Source organism: Lycium barbarum, chromosome 2, assembly GCF_019175385.1.
Source record: "Lycium barbarum isolate Lr01 chromosome 2, ASM1917538v2, whole genome shotgun sequence".
NCBI lineage: Eukaryota > Viridiplantae > Streptophyta > Magnoliopsida > Solanales > Solanaceae > Lycium > Lycium barbarum.
This window is the reverse complement of record NC_083338.1, coordinates 128,172,826-128,198,738: the sequence shown is the minus strand read 5'-3', so window position 1 is coordinate 128,198,738 and position 25,913 is coordinate 128,172,826. Positions and strand designations below refer to the sequence as shown.

Below are 25,913 nucleotides of genomic sequence, written 5' to 3'. Positions count from 1 at the left end.
GCCCCAAATTCAACCTCTTAAATTAAAAATAGCGGACATATATATAACACTATATAGATATAATTTATATTTATAATGAGTTTAAGTTCTGTACATTGATAGTGCATGCTTTTTACATTATCAGGCTCATTAATCTGCAACAATAGGTAACTTTTCCTAACAAATCTACTATAGTAAGCTGGATATTAGAATACTAACCTGCTACAATCGATTAGATTATAGTGATTGTATGGAAATTCTTTACACTGTCAATATATGTGTATATATAGGTATTTATCTCTTCAAGGTTCTCTCAACAGGAAGAAAAGTACACATGTTAGTAGTGATTTTTTTCCCTTTTGATAAGTCACATGGTAGTATTTCCCTAATTAGGAAAAATGAGAAAGGACGAAAAGATGTAGGAGACACGAGAATGATACTTTCAAGTTTCATTTACAGAACCATGGGAAAGATTGTCCAATTCATTCAAGTATCAACAAAAAGTTGGCGACGATCTTATACAGCCTCTAGAGGGTGGTCAGAAGTTTTCAGAACTGCAGCTACCTAACAGACAGAAACACTGAGAACTCTCTGCTTTCAAAATGAAAAAAAGGATATACTATGTGCAGCGAGACTAAAGATACCGTTTATTATCTGTTCCACATTGTTTCTAGACCTTAGCAGGCTCATTTCCTGTTTTGGGAAGGAATACACTGGATGATGCACAGATCTGAAAAGGAATTCAAGAGCTTGAAAATGATCGCAAACGAAGACATGTCGAACTCTTGGAACACTGTCCTAACGGCAAAATCTTGTGGACTCTCTCGTCAATTCTTTTTATGACCGAGAAATTTTTGGGATATTAGGCTCGTCACTCTGCTCTCTCCGCTTAAACACAAAACTTGGTCTAACAGCCAAGCTTCAAACTCGTGATGTGCACCTAGCCACCTAGCACATTTTGCTTTCAACATTGCACAACCTTTACTGTAGAACCAAGCCCCTAGGACATGGGGATTCTCTTGGCATTTCCCAATAGCTTCTTATGAGAACAAACTGATTGTTGTAACTTCATAAACATTCTTTTCTATAGCTCAACTAATTCAGTGAAGGACAGGCAATTCCTTGGTGCCAGATAATAAGGCAACTTTCCTCTCACAGGTCAAGAAAAACACTGGCAGATATTGGACGGTAATTTATTCAGGTCATAAGATGGTAAGGCTTTCTCCTACATGCCAATTGTGTTTGAAAACGGGCACAGCAGACGACGTGCCTATTCGATATAGCTTAAGCTAGCCATTTTTTAACTGTGGCCGACAATTTCTTTTGAGAAGGAAATTATGCCACATCTTTATTTGGGTTTTCCTTTTCAATATTTTAGCACTTACTTCCTTTAATCTTGTTCTTTTTACTTCTCAAGAGTCAAAGCAGTAAATAAATGTATAACAGAATCATTCGAAATAAAATGAAATGGTACTTCCAAATAGTGTTCAACCTTTTTTTTTTTTTTTAAAAGTAAATGTTCCGCTTGTTTCTCAAATGGGGCTTCATTTATGACATATTTCTGTTATACCCCATTTTAACCGGGTTAGAGCGGAGTACAACATATTGGAGATTCCTATATTGCTTTGTTTTAAGGAGTCGCCACCTAATTAATTTAACGGTGAATTAGGACACCTAGATGTTAACTAAGGTAAAGCTAAAACTAAACCTCCGTTAATGGGCTGCTTAACCGATGTGATTCTAGGTAAGGGCTCTATATTATTCTAAAGGGAAGGGGTTAGGCATCCTTTAGAATCCGCTAACTACGATTGTCCGGCCAAACTTAGGTTAATTAATTAGGGCTAAAGATGCAAATATAATATTTAAAATTTCAAGAAAATAGCTTGTAAATATTGCTAAAGTTTTAAAGAAAAAATATAAGAACGTTGCTTAAGATAAGAGTTAGAGAAAATATAATAATTTGCATAAAGAAAATTTTAAATGCCGTTTCGAATAAAACTTATAAAAATTGCTAAAGCTTTAAATAATGATGCTATTTAAAAATAAGACTTGCATAGAATATATAAGTAGAAAAAAAAACGCGAGTTTTGTGCAGTGTTTTAATAAATATTTGAAACAACTCAAAGGGTGAGATATTAATGATTCTTTTTGCGATTTAAGAGCATAAGCAAAAAAAAAAAAAAAATAGCTAATGTGAATTTTAAATGAAACTTATATTGTATCAATAGGATGATATAGAAATGCCAAGACTTATTTTCTTTAAATATGATGGGAGAAGGATTTCCTTTCTTTTTATTAACTTTATTAATCATGCTTAGCTAAAATGATGTGTGATTGATTCCAAATTTGAAGAGTTATTTATAAAATATACTTGAATTCATTTTTTGGCATATCCACCACATTTCCAATTTTAAGATAATAAAGAGACAAAAGGAGTCCTTTAATTTAAAAAAAACATGTGCTCGTGCTATTTGAAAAGTTAATTATTCTAATGAAAAATAAATATTATAAATACTATGAAAAATTTAACAAAAAAAAAGAGAAGAAATTTTAGGTAATTAACTATTGATTTTCCTTAAGTTAACTACCATTATCCCAAAACTAAACCCACTAATTTACTAGAATTTATCTAACTAATGAAATAATAAAATAAAAGGGTTAGTGGCATAATACAAATTAAATTCAACAAAATAAATAAGGGAGGAGATAATTAAAACAAATGGGCTCCGCCCCATTTTAAGATGGCCTGCTATGGGTATTGCTGTTGGGGCTGCGGCCCAGCAGCCCTTATTTTGCTGGGCTGCTACTGTTGGTTATTGGGACACTACTGGGCTTCGGCCCAGCAGTCTCCCCTTTTCTGGACTGCTGTTGGGCTGGACGCGGAGGGAATTTCGTTGGGCTTTAGCCCAACATCGGGTGCGGAAGTGGGCGAGTCTCTCGGACTCGTATGCGATGATCATGCAACAACATAAAAGAGAAGGATTAGTATATAATCAACACATAAGGCCATATATAATGTGGAATTCAAAACGAGTGAACCAGCGTCTTGTATACATACTATATATATATTTGAATAAATATCATATATATACGTAATCGAACAGACTGTATACTCCAAGTATATCTGAGTATGTCATCCTATAATTAGACATAGAACACTAAAAGAACAATACAAACAAGTAAACCTCAAATTCAATTGTCATACTATATTCGTATCTCTCAAAGCAATGCAAGCTACCTCTCATAAAAGGGATATGATATTTCAGGGGAGGAGACGAGTATGGACATGCGCTATGAGACTCATTCCAGATCACATGGCGGTTTCACAGGTTTAACGACAAAAGATTCAGGCTTTAAGCAAAAGATAAACAAAGGACCAGTGCAACATGGGCATACAGGCACCTCTGAAACAGATGGGACAAGGATCTCACGCAGCGACATTCGAAACAGAAGCAAACAACATGTCTAACGGGTCTAATGATATCCTGAAAAAAAAACTTAGCTAGGTATACTTCACTTTAGTGACCCAACACAACATTTTCATGGCTGAGCTTAGACCAATAGATCACGGAGGAGAGCAGTTTGGTAAACAGACAACATGGATATAGGCAGACCCACACATTGGACCAATTCAACCTATCTAGACATGCTAATCTATTTAATTCGAACAACAACATACCAAGCTGTCAACTAAACTACACAGAACAACTAAGAAAAATGCGAAAAATTTAACAGAGATGGGGAATTACGGCAGTAGATTTTGGGACAACATAGGGCTATAATTGACTAACAAATCCACATACCATGTAACCAAATAAAAGGGCATACTTCAGATTAAAAGGGTCACCTCGACTTAATACATGAGACATATAAGATCTTGACAGGACTACACAATACAGCTAAAAAAGGCAATGAACAAGGGTCAAAATAAATAAGCAGATCCCAACTGCTAAACATTAACTAAGGCAGAGGGACAATACAACACACTAAGCTTGTACATAAAAGCACATTTAATTGGGGTGGATTAAACCAAACAACATGTGACCCACATTTTGGGAGTAAGAAATCAAATGCAAACAGCCAACAAGACAGCTTAAGCATGATGAAACTAACTATATCAATATACTTGGCAGACTTCTAAATCATATTTGGACATGGCAATAGACAGACATCATTATCAGTGAATTCTAGGTTCATAGTTTAACCTAGATGCTAACAACAATCATGCCCTCACAAGAGGGTCTAACCAAACTGAAATAATACTTGTAAAGAACAGGCTTGGCTCAAACCAGTTAAACTAAACCCTGTTTAACATAATAGATGTATAAGACTAGGCTAAATTGATATACAGGACCGAATTATCCACTAAAGAGTAAAACAGACTAAACTTAAACTAAACAAGAACTAAACAGAAATAACTGATTGACTAACAACATCATTCGAGAATCAATCACATCGAAGCTAATAGCCGAAACAAATGGAGGTCATAACTGATTGTTTATAACCAACTAAAACAATATTCATGTTCACAGTTATAAGCTTATCACTTTATCGGATTAAACTAATTTAAACAAACCAAGCAATTCCATTGGCTAGCAAAACAGGGAGATCTTTCTTCTTCGATTACGATCATTATTTCAGCAACCAGATAAAGCAATATATATCATTTTTTCACTAAGTCAATGATCATATCTATACTACTACAGCCGTTTCAACAAACCATACCATATATGTTTAACCACATAAACAGGCTAACACAGAAACATATTGTCTATCAAACTAGAACAACTTGACTAAACTAACATACTTGAATTATGAAACAATAAACTGACAAAACACAGAACAACGAAAATGCAACAGAAATAAAAGGGAATGGAGAATTACCTTCTTCGGGTGCAGCGAAGTGAGGCTTCGAGTCTCCGACCTACCTCGAAACACTACCGAATCCGAACTTGCGATGCTCGGATTCACAACGACAAACAAGGCAATCGAATACAAATTGGATCTAGTATTTTGACCCGATATTAAATAAGATTGTCACTGCTAAAGGGACTGATTTTTTAAGGAAATTTTCATGCGGCTGAAGAACTCTTTCTTTTATGGGATTTTCGCAAATAAAAAAAAAAGCCCCCCCCCCCTTTTCCAATCCACAGAAATGACGATTTATAGGGGATTTGTTAGGGTTTTCGTTTTACTTAGAAGAGAGATGAGCGTGGGGGACAGGAGAAGTGGGGTGGCAGAAGCGTGGGGGGCCAACGGAGATGGTGGTGACAGGTGAGGGAAGAGGCGAGCAGTGGGAGTATAGAGGAGCGTGGGATGGCAGAGGTCACGTGGGAGAGACACGATGAAGTGGGAGACAGCGGAGAAAAGAGGAAAGGCAACGTGGGGGGGACAAGACATGGTGGAGGCGGCAGTGGTAACGTGGGAAGGGGAAGATGGTGAAGAAGGTGTGGTGGTGTCAGACGCAAGTGGGGGACAGTGGTGTAGTGGAGGGTGCGGGTAGCGATGGTGAAGATGGAGGTATGGGTGTGGGTGATGAAGCAGTGGGGTGAGGGAGATAGTGGAGGTGCGGGTAACGTGGGAAGGGCCGACAACAAAAGAGGGGAAATGGGGAGGCGCGGCGGTGGCGATGGGGGTTGGAGGCGGTGATGGGAGGAGGAAGAAAAGAGGAGAAGGAGGCGACGAAAAGAATGGGTTCAAAAATGGGAAACCCTTAAGGGTTTCCCTTATTTTGGATAAAGACGGGTCGGGTCAGGTCCATTTGTGGACCGGGTCAATTTTTAGACCGGGTATTAAAAGAATGGACTAGTGAATTGAACCATGGACTAGTCTAAAAATTAAGATAAGCGATATGGGCTAATCAAAAAAATATTAGGAGTTAATCGGACCTTGATTTGGGGTCCGGTAAGTCAAAAATGCGGACCGAGTGCAAGAAAATAATTTGGCTTCTAAATTTGAATAAAAGACCCATTTTGATTAACGATGTACCAAGGGTGCCAGAATATCACCTGGTACGAAAATATGCAATTGTAAAAGACCTGGGTAAAAATTATATGATGTCGCAAATGACCGTGCAATAATATTCAATAACAAACGCTATCATTAAAATGTGCGAAGTAAATGCGATGCGTATGCGGAAGTTGGTAGAAACGTTGAGAAATGCCAGTTTCAATAATACTAAATAATAGCAGCAAATAAATAGCGGTAGTAATACTGCTAATAACAATAATGATAATGGTAATAATGATAATGTTGATGATAATGGTGATAAAAAATAATAATAGATATAATAATGATAGTAAATAACAAATATTGATAATTAAAAAATGATAATAATTAATAACAATAACAAAGATGATAGTAATTAATAATAAAAAATAATAACAATAAATAACAATTATTGATAATAACAAAATGATAATAAATTATTAATAATAACAATAATTAAAATAATAGTAATAATAATAATAATAATAAATAATAATAATAATAATAAATGCGATAATAGTAATAACAATAATTGATAGAATAATGCAATGACGGTATTGATAATAGGCTAATAATTATAGTAAACATAATATATATTTATTTTATTTTCTCAAAATATTAGAAGCACAAATAGGTATTTCAGGAGGAGAGGCGGGACAAAATTGGGTGTCAACAACTTGTCCCTCTTTGCCCGGTAATGATGAAAAGAGTTTTCGGGCAAAGACGTTGACTTAGTAGCCTATTTTGTCCCGGCTAGAGGATTATGAAGGACTAAGGGTAAAGAAAATTACGGCCGAACTCCGGTCTCTGAATCGCCTACATATCTCGGGCTGCACGAGAATCAGGCCGTGTGTAGTTCTGGGAAGACTACGACACCTATGACTGGCAACTCACGATTTGATGCGAATCTTCGCAAAAAATATTGTCCCAGTGTCGAGTTATGATGACACTGAGTATTGTGATAGAACTCCGAAAATTGAGTGTGCTGGAATGCGAACAGAAAATTTGAAATTGAAGCCGAGTGTTCGAGGTAGATCATTGACCCTTGTCGGAAGTTTGCTTATCCTTCCCGACGTATTGCCCCAGTTCGCTGCCGAAGAAATAGTTCCACGTTGCGCTAAAGCTCCTGCGAAACTTTAAACTAGATAAAATAGTCAGTAAAGATAAATATTGAAGTAAAGCGATGCAAGTGCGGTGCAATGCGGCTGCGAGCGCACGCAGGAGCATTTGAAAATAATAATAAAACAAGGCAGGTGCGACGCGATGTCTTATGCAGAAATTTTAAAGGGCGGTGCGCAGCCTTATGCAAAAACTACAAAGGGCGGTGCGCAGCCCATGCGAACATGGAAGGCGGTGCACAGCCTTATGCAGAGAATTTAAATGGGGTGGTGCATGGCCCAAGCAGTATATGAATATGGAAATGATGCAAAGGGCGGTGCGCAGCCTTATGCAAAAATTTTAAAAGGGGCGGTGCATGGTCCAGGCAATATATGGAAACGATGCAAAGGGCGGTGCGCAACCCCTGCGTCATATGAAAGGTGGTTGAGCCCGAAATGTCCTATTTTAGGGCGGAAGAACCCGGGTATCCTGTTTTAGGGTGGAAGAACCCGATATCCTATTTTAGGGTGGAAGAACCCAATATCCTATTTTAGGGTGGAAGAACCCGGGTATCCTGTTTTAGGGTGGAAGAACCCGATATCCTATTTTAGGGTGGAAGAAACCGATATCCTATTTTAGGGTGGAAGAACCCAATATCCTATTTTAGGGTGGAAGAACCCGATATCCTATTTTAGGGTGGAAGAACCCGATATCCTATTTTAGGGTGGAAGAACCCAAGTATCCTATTTTAGGGTGGAAGAACCCGATATCCTATTTTAGGGTGGAAGAACCCGATATCCTATTTTAGGGTGGAAGAACTCAAGTATCCTATTTTAGGGTGGAAGAACCCAAGTATCCTATTTTAGGGTGGAAGAACCCAAGTATCCTATTTTAGGGTGGAAGAACCCGATATCCTATTTTAGGGTGGAAGAACCCGATATCCTATTTTAGGGTGGAAGAACCCGATATCCTATTTTAGGGTGGAAGAACCCGATATCCTATTTTAGGGTGGAAGAACCCGATATCCTATTTTAGGGTGGAAGAACCCAAGTATCCTATTTTAGGGTGGACTAACCCAAGTATCCTATTTTAGGGTGGAAGAACCCAAGTGTCCTATTTTTAGGGTGGACGAACCCAAATGCTGTGCGTTTGCGAACAATGATGCTGTGCCTTTGCGGGGCATTTGTAAGTAATAATGCAATGCAGGCGCGGTGTTTTTGCAGTGCGGGACATTTGAAAGCAGTAGTGCGTATGCAGTGCGGGAAATTTAAAGCAATAGTGCATATGCAGTGCGTGGTATTTAAAATAGTAGTGCATGCAGTGCGGGGAATTTAAAGCAATAATGCATATGCAGTGCGTGGTATTTAAAATAGTAATGCATGCAGTGCGGGGAATTTAAAGCAATAGTGCATATGCAGTGCGTGGTATTAAAAATGATAGTGCATGCAGTGCGGGGAATTTAAAGCAATAGTGCATACGCAGTGCGTTTGAGAGCACTTGAAAGCAATAATATTTGTGCGTGTTATAAGAAGATTCAAACCGCTCGATGCGCAGTCCCTGCAAAGCTGCAAGCAAACTTCAGCTTCCGCAACTGGAAACCTTAGGGATATTTCACCTTCTCAAAATGTTTCAATGAATAAAATTCCGTGCATTATCGTTGAAGAGTAGCTAAAAATCGGTCCTGCGCTACTCAGATAAAATTTGTTAGCATAAAAGGAAGTGGTTGCCTTGCGTTGAACATTGAGCTTTGGCTTTGAATCTGCGCTTCTCGTTGCTATGTCATTGCGGAATTTTGATTATGTGAATATGGCTTGGGATGAGTCGTCTGCAACATTTCTCCAGTTCGGCTATGGGGGGGGGGGGGGGGGAATTGGAATTTTTATTTATTGAGACCGGACCCAACATGGGCGCCTACGTATCCTGCTACTAACAGGAATCAGGTCGACCGTAGTTCATTTGAAAAGTCTAGAAAAGATTACAAGATAGCGGCTATTCCTAAAGATGGGCATGTGGAGGATGATATTCTCGAGTGTCGAGATGATGTCCCTATCAGTCGGCTTGACTTGTTGCACGCTTTCTTTTCAAATGCCTTGGTGCCAGTTTCGATGGATCAACCTTAACAACAGTTGTCTTTGTGTTTGCAATATTATCGGCTGAAGGCTCTAGCTGCAGCTTTATCTTGCCACTTTCAATCATGCTTTGAATCTTAAATCTTAGTGCTGGACATTCTTCAATGTCATGTCCTTGGATGTTTGAGTGATAAGCACAACTCTTAGATAAATCAAAGTTTGGCGGTGGATGCTTAGGTATAAATCCCTTCTTTGGTTGTAGAATACCCTTAGAACTCAACCTCTTAAATATGTTTGCCAATGGTTCATTTAGAGTAGTGACGCAAAAAGATTTCCTCTTCTTTTTATGTTGAGAGCTTGATTGTGCTTGGTGAAACCGTCGTTGGTAGCCTTGCTGGGAGTTTTGCTGACGAGGACATTGCATGGTGGCATAAGATTGAAAAATTTGGTGACTTTTATGGCATTGCGCTTGATGCATAGTCGTGGAAGCAAATTGGTTTTCCTTCATTTCACTTTGCAGATTTCCTAGTACCTCCGCTTGGAAGGTTTGGTGAACGGCTTGTGTTGCTGAGCTATCTGTAATTCTCCCTTCTTGAATGGCATTTTCTAGTTCTCTACCAATCCTAATCAAATCAGAGAAGTTGTGTGCACAAGCTCCGAGCAACTTATCATAATATAAGTCTTCCTGAATCTGGATGAAGGTTGAGATCAATTCCCTCTCGGATAATGGAGGATGTATTTTTGAAGCTTCTAACCTCCATCGTATGGCATATTCTTGGAAAGACTCATGTGGCGTTTTCTTTATTCTAAGCAGATCAGCTATGTGCGGATCGCCTCCAGTGTTAAACTCGAATTGCTTTATAAATCCGCGGGCCATATCTTCCCACGTAAGCCATTTGCTAAAATCTTGTTTAGTGTACCAATAGAGTGCTGATCCTGATAAACTTTGAATGAACAATCTCATTCGTATTCAATATGTCCAATACCAATTAATCTGCTGCAATAGTCCTTTAAATGAGCAACGGGATCTCCCTTCCCATTGAAAGTGTTAAACTTAGGTATTTTGTACCCTGACGGAAGCTCAGCGTTTGGATGCACACATAAATCTTCATACTTCAAAATCTGGAAATTTCTCGAACATAACTCTTCATTAATGACTTTCCTCAAATTGTGGAGTTCTTTTCCCAAATCTTCGTGGCAAAGCGACTTGATTTCCTTTCCAGGCCTCCTGTATGGGGATATCGCCAGTTCGTTTTCCTTACTTTTCTCGAATTGAGTGGTGGCTATGGAAAATTGAGGATTAGGAATTATCGCTACTTGATCGGGAGTGTAGGTCGAAGGCATTTGTGGAATGGTATAGGTAGGATTTAAGTGAGGCGAAATGGCTAAGGAAACGTTGCTGGAAGTTGAGGTTGTGTTAGGAAGAAGGCTTAAGGTATTTCCCAGATTGGCTACAATATTTTTTCGAACCACCTTTCCCTTGCTATCGTTTTGTTCATGCACCAAACGCATACCAGTGTTGAAAGCTTCAAATCTCTCTGCCATTGTAGTCTCGTCCTTAATGCAGATTCGCAGCCAAAACAATGTTCAATGCTAGACAACCTTTTAAAGAGAAAAGTAAAACTTCATAAACAAAATAAAATGTTAGTGCATGAAGTAAAAGCTTCATAAACAATATATATATATATATATATATATATATATTTTTTTTTAAGTGATCTAATTAAGCAGGCTCTAGATTAGAGACGACTTGAGTCATATAAAGGGAACGAACGGACGACAATGAATCATCAGCTATTTAGCTCTGACGGTTGAGAATGAATCGGAAGAAAGAAAACTGCATTGGAGTAGAACATGCCATTTGAGAAAGGTTGACTCATATCGAACGCCAAAGCTTGGTTCTGAGTTAATTCTTACCAATTCCAGCATATTTTTTTTAAAAACAATTGCCCCAGTTTTAGAATGTTTTGAAAAATGTCTTGGGTTGCATTCCAAAATTGTCCCAGTTTCATGCTCCTTCGTTTGGGAAATATTAAAATTTGTAGTAAATAAGACCGAGCCTTATATAGGCTGCCTACGTATCCTGCATCCGACAGGAAATCAGGTCAAACGTAGTTCGGGTAACATGCAAATAGGAAAAAAAAAAAATTCTACCCCAATATGACCGAGTCCCTATGTGGGCTGCCTACGTATCCACCGAGGAATCAGGTCAAGCGTAGTTCGCCTGGTGTGTAAAAGTTTTTTTTTTTAATGATGCAAGAGATTAGTTTAGACGAGATCATGATTGATCGGGTGCAAGACAGTTGAATTTAATGTACCCGAGAGTTACGAAGCACTGGCGGGTTGCAAAATGTCAAGGACAAGAGGCCTGTGAGATTGTCCTTCGACTTGCATGCTAGAAATTGAAATTAATAGGTGCGCGAAGATAAATTTTAGCGACCCAGAATGACGCGTTTGACTGAGCGAAGACTCCGCAGAAGCAAGGTACTTGAACAGTCATTCTTGAACAACTTGATGGCAAAAAATTGAACAAATATCGAGAAGTGCCATTTGATAGATTGTACCAATAAATTTGGACATCTACCAATTTAAGAAACGATAAATGCTGAAAATGATAGAATTTGAAAGTAAAAGTTCCATGACGTAAACCGAGTGCAAAATGGACTCTACGAGGCATGGAGCTAACGGGTCAAATGTTCCGTCGTTTGAGACCGAAGATCATACCCGTAAAAGAAGGACGCGAAAAGCTCTAGAATTTGCAGTTTGATGCGAGACAAATTGTCCGACACTAATAGATTTGAGTAACTAAGCGAATAACGATAAGAGAATGCCTATTAAAATAAAGTTGGAATGATAAGAGCTAACTTTAGGATTTTCAAAGCTAGTTCATGTGTGCGAAAATTAGGAAATTTGCTCCGACGATTAGAAATTTGTCGAGAGTCATGCTAAGAATGCGAGTGATCTTACAGGTGCTCTAGAGTGGCTAAAGTGCGCTAACCGCGGAATAGTTTTTTTTTGTTTTTTTTTTTTTTGAAGTGAGGATGATGCAAAAATAATTAATGAACAATATGCAATTGTGCGGCAAAGCAAATATGAATTTTACTTTTCTTCTGAAACAAAGATGATGTTAGCAAATATCAAGTAATAACTTTTTCACAAATAAATTCAAACAAGAGCCTTCAAATAAAATTAATTAATGAGCTTGGCATTAGGTGATAATCGCAAATAAATTCAAAAGCAAGCATATTGCAAATAAATTTAAGTAAACCACTTAGCAAGCAGGCAAACGCCTTATAACACAAACATTGACAAGACGTCCTAATATGCAGGGATCTCTTTATGCCAGAGGTAGGCCTAACGCGAATTTGAAGGATAAAATATACGATTATATATCATCCCAATGTGCTATTAATTAAAGACCCATACAAAGTTTAAAAATCTTGGTACAAAGGAAATTATTACAACTTGACTTTCATAAGCTAATTAACAATGAGAAAAGTCCTTCATCATCCTTGAGCCTCTTGGTTGCTTGGATATATTCACCGATCTTTCGTCGATTTTGGATAATGTATGACATAGCCAAAACTCCTCCCGTTTTGATGCCTTCTTTAACACAGATCTCTCTTTGCTCAACTAAAACTGTATCTAATTCTTGCATGCTGTTCGCATTGTACCGATTTATGGCTACCTGCGTTCACAAACGGTTAGTTCTACCTAAATAGCACATGGTCCACATAACGCACATGTTTATCCTTCAAATCAATGCACATAACGTGATAGCTGTCGCTTGGGGTCATAGACCCACTCGAACATTTGGAAGAGGTTAACTAATGGACTTAATACACCTTGGGTATTAAGCCTCCTAGGCTCGTGCATGTCCTTAAAAGGGTTTTGGCTTAGCTCTATCTTAAGCTGACTAAGAGTTGTTTTCCTATGACACAAGGCTCCCCCAAGCGGACAACTTGGGAGTGGAAAGTCCGTGGCCGTCGACTGCACCGCCGATCGACTAAATCCACTAGACCAATCCAACTAAAGGGGTAATTTAGTAGTGCACGGGCGCGAACCGCGAAGCCGCTTTAAGTGTGTGAATATGTGTGAGTTTTCCAGGAGTGGAAGAAATATGAATGGAATGCCAGTTAAAGAAAGCAGTAACATATTAAAACATAGAAAATTTCACATAATAAAACAATCACTTAAAAGAATATAAGATAAACAAATAAAGCAACAATAACGGCAAAAATAAAGAAAATAACCAAACATCTAACGAATTAATTATTAACCTAAGTTCGTTATGGTTAGAACCTAATAATCCCCAGCGGAGTCGCCAAGCTGTTATACCCCATTTTAACCGGGTTAGAGCGGAGTACAACATATTGGAGATTCCTATATTGCTTTGTTTTAAGGAGTCGCCACCTAATTAATTTAACGGTGAATTAGGACACCTAGATGTTAACTAAGGTAAAGCTAAAACTAAACCTCCGTTAATGGGCTGCTTAACCGATGTGATTCTAGGTAAGGGCTCTATATTATTCTAAAGGGAAGGGGTTAGGCATCCTTTAGAATCCGCTAACTACGATTGTCCGGCCAAACTTAGGTTAATTAATTAGGGCTAAAGATGCAAATATAATATTTAAAATTTCAAGAAAATAGCTTGTAAATATTGCTAAAGTTTTAAAGAAAAAATATAAGAACGTTGCTTAAGATAAGAGTTAGAGAAAATATAATAATTTGCATAAAGAAAATTTTAAATGCCGTTTCGAATAAAACTTATAAAAATTGCTAAAGCTTTAAATAATGATGCTATTTAAAAATAAGACTTGCATAGAATATATAAGTAGAAAAAAAAACGCGAGTTTTGTGCAGTGTTTTAATAAATATTTGAAACAACTCAAAGGGTGAGATATTAATGATTCTTTTTGCGATTTAAGAGCATAAGCAAAAAAAAAAAAAAAATAGCTAATGTGAATTTTAAATGAAACTTATATTGTATCAATAGGATGATATAGAAATGCCAAGACTTATTTTCTTTAAATATGATGGGAGAAGGATTTCCTTTCTTTTTATTAACTTTATTAATCATGCTTAGCTAAAATGATGTGTGATTGATTCCAAATTTGAAGAGTTATTTATAAAATATACTTGAATTCATTTTTTGGCATATCCACCACATTTCCAATTTTAAGATAATAAAGAGACAAAAGGAGTCCTTTAATTTAAAAAAAACATGTGCTCGTGCTATTTGAAAAGTTAATTATTCTAATGAAAAATAAATATTATAAATACTATGAAAAATTTAACAAAAAAAAAGAGAAGAAATTTTAGGTAATTAACTATTGATTTTCCTTAAGTTAACTACCATTATCCCAAAACTAAACCCACTAATTTACTAGAATTTATCTAACTAATGAAATAATAAAATAAAAGGGTTAGTGGCATAATACAAATTAAATTCAACAAAATAAATAAGGGAGGAGATAATTAAAACAAATGGGCTCCGCCCCATTTTAAGATGGCCTGCTATGGGTATTGCTGTTGGGGCTGCGGCCCAGCAGCCCTTATTTTGCTGGGCTGCTACTGTTGGTTATTGGGACACTACTGGGCTTCGGCCCAGCAGTCTCCCCTTTTCTGGACTGCTGTTGGGCTGGACGCGGAGGGAATTTCGTTGGGCTTTAGCCCAACATCGGGTGCGGAAGTGGGCGAGTCTCTCGGACTCGTATGCGATGATCATGCAACAACATAAAAGAGAAGGATTAGTATATAATCAACACATAAGGCCATATATAATGTGGAATTCAAAACGAGTGAACCAGCGTCTTGTATACATACTATATATATATTTGAATAAATATCATATATATACGTAATCGAACAGACTGTATACTCCAAGTATATCTGAGTATGTCATCCTATAATTAGACATAGAACACTAAAAGAACAATATAAACAAGTAAACCTCAAATTCAATTGTCATACTATATTCGTATCTCTCAAAGCAATGCAAGCTACCTCTCATAAAAGGGATATGATATTTCAGGGGAGGAGACGAGTATGGACATGCGCTATGAGACTCATTCCAGATCACATGGCGGTTTCACAGGTTTAACGACAAAAGATTCAGGCTTTAAGCAAAAGATAAACAAAGGACCAGCGCAACATGGGCATACAGGCACCTCTGAAACAGATGGGACAAGGATCTCACGCAGCGACATTCGAAACAGAAGCAAACAACATGTCTAACGGGTCTAATGATATCCTGAAAAAAAAACTTAGCTAGGTATACTTCACTTTAGTGACCCAACACAACATTTTCATGGCTGAGCTTAGACCAATAGATCACGGAGGAGAGCAGTTTGGTAAACAGACAACATGGATATAGGCAGACCCACACATTGGACCAATTCAACCTATCTAGACATGCTAATCTATTTAATTCGAACAACAACATACCAAGCTGTCAACTAAACTACACAGAACAACTAAGAAAAATGCGAAAAATTTAACAGAGATGGGGAATTACGGCAGTAGATTTTGGGACAACATAGGGCTATAATTGACTAACAAATCCACATACCATGTAACCAAATAAAAGGGCATACTTCAGATTAAAAGGGTCACCTCGACTTAATACATGAGACATATAAGATCTTGACAGGACTACACAATACAGCTAAAAAAGGCAATGAACAAGGGTCAAAATAAATAAGCAGATCCCAACTGCTAAACATTAACTAAGGCAGAGGGACAATACAACACACTAAGCTTGTACATAAAAGCACATTTAATTGGGGTGGATTAAACCAAACAACATGTGACCCACATTTTGGGAGTAAGAAATCAAATGCAAACAGCCAACAAGACAGCTTAAGCATGATGAAACTAACTATATCAATATACTTGGCAGACTTCTAAATCATATTTGGACATGGCAATAGACAGACATCATTATCAGTGAATTCTAGGTTCATAGTTTAACCTAGATGCTAACAACAATCATGCCCTCACAAGAGGGTCTAACCAAACTGAAATAATACTTGTAAAGAACAGGCTTGGCTCAAACCAGTTAAACTAAACCCTGTTTAACATAATAGATGTATAAGACTAGGCTAAATTGATATACAGGACCGAATTATCCACTAAAGAGTAAAACAGACTAAACTTAAACTAAACAAGAACTAAACAGAAATAACTGATTGACTAACAACATCATTCGAGAATCAATCACATCGAAGCTAATAGCCGAAACAAATGGAGGTCATAACTGATTGTTTATAACCAACTAAAACAATATTCATGTTCACAGTTATAAGCTTATCACTTTATCGGATTAAACTAATTTAAACAAACCAAGCAATTCCATTGGCTAGCAAAACAGGGAGATCTTTCTTCTTCGATTACGATCATTATTTCAGCAACCAGATAAAGCAATATATATCATTTTTTCACTAAGTCAATGATCATATCTATACTACTACAGCCGTTTCAACAAACCATACCATATATGTTTAACCACATAAACAGGCTAACACAGAAACATATTGTCTATCAAACTAGAACAACTTGACTAAACTAACATACTTGAATTATGAAACAATAAACTGACAAAACACAGAACAACGAAAATGCAACAGAAATAAAAGGGAATGGAGAATTACCTTCTTCGGGTGCAGCGAAGTGAGGCTTCGAGTCTCCGACCTACCTCGAAACACTACCGAATCCGAACTTGCGATGCTCGGATTCACAACGACAAACAAGGCAATCGAATACAAATTGGATCTAGTATTTTGACCCGATATTAAATAAGATTGTCACTGCTAAAGGGACTGATTTTTTAAGGAAATTTTCATGCGGCTGAAGAACTCTTTCTTTTATGGGATTTTCGCAAATAAAAAAAAAAGCCCCCCCCCCTTTTCCAATCCACAGAAATGACGATTTATAGGGGATTTGTTAGGGTTTTCGTTTTACTTAGAAGAGAGATGAGCGTGGGGGACAGGAGAAGTGGGGTGGCAGAAGCGTGGGGGGCCAACGGAGATGGTGGTGACAGGTGAGGGAAGAGGCGAGCAGTGGGAGTATAGAGGAGCGTGGGATGGCAGAGGTCACGTGGGAGAGACACGATGAAGTGGGAGACAGCGGAGAAAAGAGGAAAGGCAACGTGGGGGGGACAAGACATGGTGGAGGCGGCAGTGGTAACGTGGGAAGGGGAAGATGGTGAAGAAGGTGTGGTGGTGTCAGACGCAAGTGGGGGACAGTGGTGTAGTGGAGGGTGCGGGTAGCGATGGTGAAGATGGAGGTATGGGTGTGGGTGATGAAGCAGTGGGGTGAGGGAGATAGTGGAGGTGCGGGTAACGTGGGAAGGGCCGACAACGAAAGAGGGGAAATGGGGAGGCGCGGCGGTGGCGATGGGGGTTGGAGGCGGTGATGGGAGGAGGAAGAAAAGAGGAGAAGGAGGCGACGAAAAGAATGGGTTCAAAAATGGGAAACCCTTAAGGGTTTCCCTTATTTTGGATAAAGACGGGTCGGGTCAGGTCCATTTGTGGACCGGGTCAATTTTTAGACCGGGTATTAAAAGAATGGACTAGTGAATTGAACCATGGACTAGTCTAAAAATTAAGATAAGCGATATGGGCTAATCAAAAAAATATTAGGAGTTAATCGGACCTTGATTTGGGGTCCGGTAAGTCAAAAATGCGGACCGAGTGCAAGAAAATAATTTGGCTTCTAAATTTGAATAAAAGACCCATTTTGATTAACGATGTACCAAGGGTGCCAGAATATCACCTGGTACGAAAATATGCAATTGTAAAAGACCTGGGTAAAAATTATATGATGTCGCAAATGACCGTGCAATAATATTCAATAACAAACGCTATCATTAAAATGTGCGAAGTAAATGCGATGCGTATGCGGAAGTTGGTAGAAACGTTGAGAAATGCCAGTTTCAATAATACTAAATAATAGCAGCAAATAAATAGCGGTAGTAATACTGCTAATAACAATAATGATAATGGTAATAATGATAATGTTGATGATAATGGTGATAAAAAATAATAATAGATATAATAATGATAGTAAATAACAAATATTGATAATTAAAAAATGATAATAATTAATAACAATAACAAAGATGATAGTAATTAATAATAAAAAATAATAACAATAAATAACAATTATTGATAATAACAAAATGATAATAAATTATTAATAATAACAATAATTAAAATAATAGTAATAATAATAATAATAATAAATAATAATAATAATAATAAATGCGATAATAGTAATAACAATAATTGATAGAATAATGCAATGACGGTATTGATAATAGGCTAATAATTATAGTAAACATAATATATATTTATTTTATTTTCTCAAAATATTAGAAGCACAAATAGGTATTTCAGGAGGAGAGGCGGGACAAAATTGGGTGTCAACAACTTGTCCCTCTTTGCCCGGTAATGATGAAAAGAGTTTTCGGGCAAAGACGTTGACTTAGTAGCCTATTTTGTCCCGGCTAGAGGATTATGAAGGACTAAGGGTAAAGAAAATTACGGCCGAACTCCGGTCTCTGAATCGCCTACATATCTCGGGCTGCACGAGAATCAGGCCGTGTGTAGTTCTGGGAAGACTACGACACCTATGACTGGCAACTCACGATTTGATGCGAATCTTCGCAAAAAATATTGTCCCAGTGTCGAGTTATGATGACACTGAGTATTGTGATAGAACTCCGAAAATTGAGTGTGCTGGAATGCGAACAGAAAATTTGAAATTGAAGCCGAGTGTTCGAGGTAGATCATTGACCCTTGTCGGAAGTTTGCTTATCCTTCCCGACGTATTGCCCCAGTTCGCTGCCGAAGAAATAGTTCCACGTTGCGCTAAAGCTCCTGCGAAACTTTAAACTAGATAAAATAGTCAGTAAAGATAAATATTGAAGTAAAGCGATGCAAGTGCGGTGCAATGCGGCTGCGAGCGCACGCAGGAGCATTTGAAAATAATAATAAAACAAGGCAGGTGCGACGCGATGTCTTATGCAGAAATTTTAAAGGGCGGTGCGCAGCCTTATGCAAAAACTACAAAGGGCGGTGCGCAGCCCATGCGAACATGGAAGGCGGTGCACAGCCTTATGCAGAGAATTTAAATGGGGTGGTGCATGGCCCAAGCAGTATATGAATATGGAAATGATGCAAAGGGCGGTGCGCAGCCTTATGCAAAAATTTTAAAAGGGGCGGTGCATGGTCCAGGCAATATATGGAAACGATGCAAAGGGCGGTGCGCAACCCCTGCGTCATATGAAAGGTGGTTGAGCCCGAAATGTCCTATTTTAGGGCGGAAGAACCCGGGTATCCTGTTTTAGGGTGGAAGAACCCGATATCCTATTTTAGGGTGGAAGAACCCAATATCCTATTTTAGGGTGGAAGAACCCGGGTATCCTGTTTTAGGGTGGAAGAACCCGATATCCTATTTTAGGGTGGAAGAACCCGATATCCTATTTTAGGGTGGAAGAACCCAATATCCTATTTTAGGGTGGAAGAACCCGATATCCTATTTTAGGGTGGAAGAACCCGATATCCTATTTTAGGGTGGAAGAACCCAAGTATCCTATTTTAGGGTGGAAGAACCCGATATCCTATTTTAGGGTGGAAGAACCCGATATCCTATTTTAGGGTGGAAGAACTCAAGTATCCTATTTTAGGGTGGAAGAACCCAAGTATCCTATTTTAGGGTGGAAGAACCCAAGTATCCTATTTTAGGGTGGAAGAACCCGATATCCTATTTTAGGGTGGAAGAACCCGATATCCTATTTTAGGGTGGAAGAACCCGATATCCTATTTTAGGGTGGAAGAACCCGATATCCTATTTTAGGGTGGAAGAACCCGATATCCTATTTTAGGGTGGAAGAACCCAAGTATCCTATTTTAGGGTGGACTAACCCAAGTATCCTATTTTAGGGTGGAAGAACCCAAGTGTCCTATTTTTAGGGTGGACGAACCCAAATGCTGTGCGTTTGCGAACAATGATGCTGTGCCTTTGCGGGGCATTTGTAAGTAATAATGCAATGCAGGCGCGGTGTTTTTGCAGTGCGGGACATTTGAAAGCAGTAGTGCGTATGCAGTGCGGGAAATTTAAAGCAATAGTGCATATGCAGTGCGTGGTATTTAAAATAGTAGTGCATGCAGTGCGGGGAATTTAAAGCAATAATGCATATGCAGTGCGTGGTATTTAAAATAGTAATGCATGCAGTGCGGGGAATTTAAAGCAATAGTGCATATGCAGTGCGTGGTATTAAAAATGATAGTGCATGCAGTGCGGGGAATTTAAAGCAATAGTGCATACGCAGTGCGTTTGAGAGCACTTGAAAGCAATAATATTTGTGCGTGTTATAAGAAGATTCAAACCGCTCGATGCGCAGTCCCTGCAAAGCTGCAAGCAAACTTCAGCTTCCGCAACTGGAAACCTTAGGGATATTTCACCTTCTCAAAATGTTTCAATGAATAAAATTCCGTGCATTATCGTTGAAGAGTAGCTAAAAATCGGTCCTGCGCTACTCAGATAAAATTTGTTAGCATAAAAGGAAGTGGTTGCCTTGCGTTGAACATTGAGCTTTGGCTTTGAATCTGCGCTTCTCGTTGCTATGTCATTGCGGAATTTTGATTATGTGAATATGGCTTGGGATGAGTCGTCTGCAACATTTCTCCAGTTCGGCTATGGGGGGGGGGGGGGGGGGGGGAATTGGAATTTTTATTTATTGAGACCGGACCCAACATGGGCGCCTACGTATCCTGCTACTAACAGGAATCAGGTCGACCGTAGTTCATTTGAAAAGTCTAGAAAAGATTACAAGATAGCGGCTATTCCTAAAGATGGGCATGTGGAGGATGATATTCTCGAGTGTCGAGATGATGTCCCTATCAGTCGGCTTGACTTGTTGCACGCTTTCTTTTCAAATGCCTTGGTGCCAGTTTCGATGGATCAACCTTAACAACAGTTGTCTTTGTGTTTGCAATATTATCGGCTGAAGGCTCTAGCTGCAGCTTTATCTTGCCACTTTCAATCATGCTTTGAATCTTAAATCTTAGTGCTGGACATTCTTCAATGTCATGTCCTTGGATGTTTGAGTGATAAGCACAACTCTTAGATAAATCAAAGTTTGGCGGTGGATGCTTAGGTATAAATCCCTTCTTTGGTTGTAGAATACCCTTAGAACTCAACCTCTTAAATATGTTTGCCAATGGTTCATTTAGAGTAGTGACGCAAAAAGATTTCCTCTTCTTTTTATGTTGAGAGCTTGATTGTGCTTGGTGAAACCGTCGTTGGTAGCCTTGCTGGGAGTTTTGCTGACGAGGACATTGCATGGTGGCATAAGATTGAAAAATTTGGTGACTTTTATGGCATTGCGCTTGATGCATAGTCGTGGAAGCAAATTGGTTTTCCTTCATTTCACTTTGCAGATTTCCTAGTACCTCCGCTTGGAAGGTTTGGTGAACGGCTTGTGTTGCTGAGCTATCTGTAATTCTCCCTTCTTGAATGGCATTTTCTAGTTCTCTACCAATCCTAATCAAATCAGAGAAGTTGTGTGCACAAGCTCCGAGCAACTTATCATAATATAAGTCTTCCTGAATCTGGATGAAGGTTGAGATCAATTCCCTCTCGGATAATGGAGGATGTATTTTTGAAGCTTCTAACCTCCATCGTATGGCATATTCTTGGAAAGACTCATGTGGCGTTTTCTTTATTCTAAGCAGATCAGCTATGTGCGGATCGCCTCCAGTGTTAAACTCGAATTGCTTTATAAATCCGCGGGCCATATCTTCCCACGTAAGCCATTTGCTAAAATCTTGTTTAGTGTACCAATAGAGTGCTGATCCTGATAAACTTTGAATGAACAATCTCATTCGTATTCAATATGTCCAATACCAATTAATCTGCTGCAATAGTCCTTTAAATGAGCAACGGGATCTCCCTTCCCATTGAAAGTGTTAAACTTAGGTATTTTGTACCCTGACGGAAGCTCAGCGTTTGGATGCACACATAAATCTTCATACTTCAAAATCTGGAAATTTCTCGAACATAACTCTTCATTAATGACTTTCCTCAAATTGTGGAGTTCTTTTCCCAAATCTTCGTGGCAAAGCGACTTGATTTCCTTTCCAGGCCTCCTGTATGGGGATATCGCCAGTTCGTTTTCCTTACTTTTCTCGAATTGAGTGGTGGCTATGGAAAATTGAGGATTAGGAATTATCGCTACTTGATCGGGAGTGTAGGTCGAAGGCATTTGTGGAATGGTATAGGTAGGATTTAAGTGAGGCGAAATGGCTAAGGAAACGTTGCTGGAAGTTGAGGTTGTGTTAGGAAGAAGGCTTAAGGTATTTCCCAGATTGGCTACAATATTTTTTCGAACCACCTTTCCCTTGCTATCGTTTTGTTCATGCACCAAACGCATACCAGTGTTGAAAGCTTCAAATCTCTCTGCCATTGTAGTCTCGTCCTTAATGCAGATTCGCAGCCAAAACAATGTTCAATGCTAGACAACCTTTTAAAGAGAAAAGTAAAACTTCATAAACAAAATAAAATGTTAGTGCATGAAGTAAAAGCTTCATAAACAATATATATATATATATATATATATTTTTTTTTTTTTAAGTGATCTAATTAAGCAGGCTCTAGATTAGAGACGACTTGAGTCATATAAAGGGAACGAACGGACGACAATGAATCATCAGCTATTTAGCTCTGACGGTTGAGAATGAATCGGAAGAAAGAAAACTGCATTGGAGTAGAACATGCCATTTGAGAAAGGTTGACTCATATCGAACGCCAAAGCTTGGTTCTGAGTTAATTCTTACCAATTCCAGCATATTTTTTTTAAAAACAATTGCCCCAGTTTTAGAATGTTTTGAAAAATGTCTTGGGTTGCATTCCAAAATTGTCCCAGTTTCATGCTCCTTCGTTTGGGAAATATTAAAATTTGTAGTAAATAAGACCGAGCCTTATATAGGCTGCCTACGTATCCTGCATCCGACAGGAAATCAGGTCAAACGTAGTTCGGGTAACATGCAAATAGGAAAAAAAAAAAATTCTACCCCAATATGACCGAGTCCCTATGTGGGCTGCCTACGTATCCACCGAGGAATCAGGTCAAGCGTAGTTCGCCTGGTGTGTAAAAGTTTTTTTTTTTTAATGATGCAAGAGATTAGTTTAGACGAGATCATGATTGATCGGGTGCAAGACAGTTGAATTTAATGTACCCGAGAGTTACGAAGCACTGGCGGGTTGCAAAATGTCAAGGACAAGAGGCCTGTGAGATTGTCCTTCGACTTGCATGCTAGAAATTGAAATTAATAGGTGCGCGAAGATAAATTTTAGCGACCCAGAATGACGCGTTTGACTGAGCGAAGACTCCGCAGAAGCAAGGTACTTGAACAGTCATTCTTGAACAACTTGATGGCAAAAAATTGAACAAATATCGAGAAGTGCCATTTGATAGATTGTACCAATAAATTTGGACATCTACCAATTTAAGAAACGATAAATGCTGAAAATGATAGAATTTGAAAGTAAAAGTTCCATGACGTAAACCGAGTGCAAAATGGACTCTACGAGGCATGGAGCTAACGGGTCAAATGTTCCGTCGTTTGAGACCGAAGATCATACCCGTAAAAGAAGGACGCGAAAAGCTCTAGAATTTGCAGTTTGATGCGAGACAAATTGTCCGACACTAATAGATTTGAGTAACTAAGCGAATAACGATAAGAGAATGCCTATTAAAATAAAGTTGGAATGATAAGAGCTAACTTTAGGATTTTCAAAGCTAGTTCATGTGTGCGAAAATTAGGAAATTTGCTCCGACGATTAGAAATTTGTCGAGAGTCATGCTAAGAATGCGAGTGATCTTACAGGTGCTCTAGAGTGGCTAAAGTGCGCTAACCGCGGAATAGTTTTTTTTTGTTTTTTTTTTTTTTGAAGTGAGGATGATGCAAAAATAATTAATGAACAATATGCAATTGTGCGGCAAAGCAAATATGAATTTTACTTTTCTTCTGAAACAAAGATGATGTTAGCAAATATCAAGTAATAACTTTTTCACAAATAAATTCAAACAAGAGCCTTCAAATAAAATTAATTAATGAGCTTGGCATTAGGTGATAATCGCAAATAAATTCAAAAGCAAGCATATTGCAAATAAATTTAAGTAAACCACTTAGCAAGCAGGCAAACGCCTTATAACACAAACATTGACAAGACGTCCTAATATGCAGGGATCTCTTTATGCCAGAGGTAGGCCTAACGCGAATTTGAAGGATAAAATATACGATTATATATCATCCCAATGTGCTATTAATTAAAGACCCATACAAAGTTTAAAAATCTTGGTACAAAGGAAATTATTACAACTTGACTTTCATAAGCTAATTAACAATGAGAAAAGTCCTTCATCATCCTTGAGCCTCTTGGTTGCTTGGATATATTCACCGATCTTTCGTCGATTTTGGATAATGTATGACATAGCCAAAACTCCTCCCGTTTTGATGCCTTCTTTAACACAGATCTCTCTTTGCTCAACTAAAACTGTATCTAATTCTTGCATGCTGTTCGCATTGTACCGATTTATGGCTACCTGCGTTCACAAACGGTTAGTTCTACCTAAATAGCACATGGTCCACATAACGCACATGTTTATCCTTCAAATCAATGCACATAACGTGATAGCTGTCGCTTGGGGTCATAGACCCACTCGAACATTTGGAAGAGGTTAACTAATGGACTTAATACACCTTGGGTATTAAGCCTCCTAGGCTCGTGCATGTCCTTAAAAGGGTTTTGGCTTAGCTCTATCTTAAGCTGACTAAGAGTTGTTTTCCTATGACACAAGGCTCCCCCAAGCGGACAACTTGGGAGTGGAAAGTCCGTGGCCGTCGACTGCACCGCCGATCGACTAAATCCACTAGACCAATCCAACTAAAGGGGTAATTTAGTAGTGCACGGGCGCGAACCGCGAAGCCGCTTTAAGTGTGTGAATATGTGTGAGTTTTCCAGGAGTGGAAGAAATATGAATGGAATGCCAGTTAAAGAAAGCAGTAACATATTAAAACATAGAAAATTTCACATAATAAAACAATCACTTAAAAGAATATAAGATAAACAAATAAAGCAACAATAACGGCAAAAATAAAGAAAATAACCAAACATCTAACGAATTAATTATTAACCTAAGTTCGTTATGGTTAGAACCTAATAATCCCCAGCGGAGTCGCCAAGCTGTTATACCCCATTTTAACCGGGTTAGAGCGGAGTACAACATATTGGAGATTCCTATATTGCTTTGTTTTAAGGAGTCGCCACCTAATTAATTTAACGGTGAATTAGGACACCTAGATGTTAACTAAGGTAAAGCTAAAACTAAACCTCCGTTAATGGGCTGCTTAACCGATGTGATTCTAGGTAAGGGCTCTATATTATTCTAAAGGGAAGGGGTTAGGCATCCTTTAGAATCCGCTAACTACGATTGTCCGGCCAAACTTAGGTTAATTAATTAGGGCTAAAGATGCAAATATAATATTTAAAATTTCAAGAAAATAGCTTGTAAATATTGCTAAAGTTTTAAAGAAAAAATATAAGAACGTTGCTTAAGATAAGAGTTAGAGAAAATATAATAATTTGCATAAAGAAAATTTTAAATGCCGTTTCGAATAAAACTTATAAAAATTGCTAAAGCTTTAAATAATGATGCTATTTAAAAATAAGACTTGCATAGAATATATAAGTAGAAAAAAAAACGCGAGT

At 38.2% G+C, this 25,913-nt stretch overlaps 1 protein-coding gene across 6 annotated transcripts in view; it reads right to left on the bottom strand.

Annotated features, from left to right (window-relative positions):
* LOC132627170 (sirohydrochlorin ferrochelatase, chloroplastic-like) overlaps window positions 1-25,913 on the bottom strand; it is a 46,232-nt gene that overhangs the window by 2,922 nt on the left and 17,397 nt on the right. For 2 of the 6 annotated variants that reach the window (XM_060342350.1, XM_060342345.1), the window contains exon 1: window positions 199-1,373. The exons of 2 other annotated variants lie outside the window; for them this stretch is intronic. The gene's annotated coding sequence lies outside the window, so the exon portion shown is untranslated. Of the gene's footprint in view, window positions 1-198; window positions 1,391-25,913 lie in introns of those variants that run through there. 2 more of the 6 variants (XM_060342349.1, XM_060342346.1) reach the window with 2 other exon arrangements.